At 50.9% G+C, this 1,851-nt stretch overlaps 1 long non-coding RNA gene across 1 annotated transcript in view; it reads left to right on the top strand.

The window, feature by feature from the left end:
• The first annotated feature begins 1,216 nt into the window (after positions 1-1,216).
• The window catches only part of LOC122547801, a 16,372-nt gene continuing 15,737 nt past the window's right edge, over positions 1,217-1,851 (top strand). The window contains exon 1 of the long non-coding RNA XR_006311096.1: positions 1,217-1,334. This is a non-coding gene — a long non-coding RNA (uncharacterized LOC122547801). The remainder of the gene's footprint in view (positions 1,335-1,851) is intronic.

Raw genomic sequence — 1,851 nt, 5'->3', positions numbered from 1 at the left:
CTCTCCTTTCCTGTTTCTAAACTTTGCCTGTTCTACCTCAGGAGATGGGTCCTCATCAAACATCTTTTCTGCCACCTGTAATACTGTCCTTGACTAACAGTGCCACACCTCCTCCTCTTTTACTCCCTTCTCTGTTCATACTGAAACATCTAAACCCCGGAACCTGCAACATCATTCCTGTCACTGCTCTCTGCATGTCTCTGAAATGGCCAGAACATCGAAGTCTTAGGTACCAACCCTGAAGAAGGGCTTATGCCCGAAATGTCGATTCTCCTGTTCCCTGGATGCTGCCTGACCTGCTGCGCTTTTCCAGCAACACATTTCCATGCTGCAAGTTCACCCACCTTATTCCGGGTGCTCCTGGCATTGAAGTAGACACACTTCAAACCACCTTCTTGCCTGCCACTGCACTCCTGTGACCTTGAAACATTATTTTTGGCCTCACTACTCTCAACCTTCTGTACACTGGAGCTTTAATTCAGGTTCCCATCTTTTGCTGAATTAGTTTCACCATTCCTGAAGAGCATAAACATATTGCCCCCCAAGGATATTGGTACCTCTCTGGTTCAGGTGTCTACCATCCTGTTTATAGAGGACCCATCTACCCCAGAATGAGCCCCAATTATCTAGGTATCTGAAACTGTCCCTCCTGCACCATTCCTGTAGCCATGTGTTCAACTGCTCTCTCTCCCTATTCCTCATCTCGCTAGCAATTGACATGGGTAACAATCTTAAATTTCTGCCTGAAATCCCCAGCCCTTCTCCTACCTATGTAGTTGGTGCCTATGTGGAACATGACTTGGGGATACACCCCTCCCCCTTAAGGATACCGAAAACACTATCAGAAACGTCATGAACCCTGGCAGCTGGGAGGCAATGCATCAACCGTGAGACTCTCTCGTTACCACAGAACCTTCTATCAGTCCCCCTAACTATGGAGTCCTCAATGACTAATGCTCTGCTCCTCTTCCGCTTCTCGTCTGAGCACCAGTGACATACTCGGTGCCAGAGATCTGTACCCCATGGCTTACCCCTGGTAAGTCGCTCCCCCGCAACAGTATCCAAAACAGTATGCTTGTTATTGAGGGGAATGGCCACAGGGGGTCCCTGCACTGTCTGCCGGTTCCCTTTCCATCTCCTGACTGTAACCCTTTCCCCTGTACCTGAGGTGTGACTCCCTCCCTGTAACTCCTCTCAATGAATCCGAAGTTCATCCAGCTCCGGCTCCACTTCCCTAACGCCGCTTCTAAGGAGCTGAAGTTGCCAGGATCTTGCTGCAGAGCCACATGGAGTGCTTCAGTATCTGAGGAGGGAAGAATGCTGCTGAACATTGTGTGGGAATTAGCGAACCCTCGGACTCATGACATTCTGCCTGAGGGAAGGTCAGTGATACAGTCACTAAAGATTAGATTAGATTACATTACAGTGTGGAAACAGGCCCTTCGGCCCAACAAGCCCACACCGACCCACCGAAGCGCAACCCCCCCATACCCCTACATTTCCCCCCACTACGGGCAATTTAGCATGGCCAATTCGCCTAACCTGCACTTCTTCGGACTGTGGGAGGAAACCGGAGCACCCGGAGGAAACCCACGCAGACATGGGGAGAACATGCAAACTCCACACAGTCAGTCGCCTAAGGCGGGATTGAACCCGGGTCTCAGGCGCTGTGAGGCAGCAGTGCTAACCACTGTGCCACCATGCCGCCCAAGGTAGATAGTTAGGGATAGGATACAATCTTGAGTACCTCCTGCTGTGAGGGCCAGGAGCTTAGATGCCTGACATCCACCAACCGCACCAATTGCTGTGGGTCTGGAGTCACATGTAGCCCAGACAAGACAAGGACAGCCC

Source organism: Chiloscyllium plagiosum, unplaced genomic scaffold, assembly GCF_004010195.1.
Source record: "Chiloscyllium plagiosum isolate BGI_BamShark_2017 unplaced genomic scaffold, ASM401019v2 scaf_14377, whole genome shotgun sequence".
Lineage (NCBI taxonomy): Eukaryota > Metazoa > Chordata > Chondrichthyes > Orectolobiformes > Hemiscylliidae > Chiloscyllium > Chiloscyllium plagiosum.
Note: the sequence above shows the minus strand (reverse complement) of the source record. Positions and strands in the feature narration are given on the sequence as shown.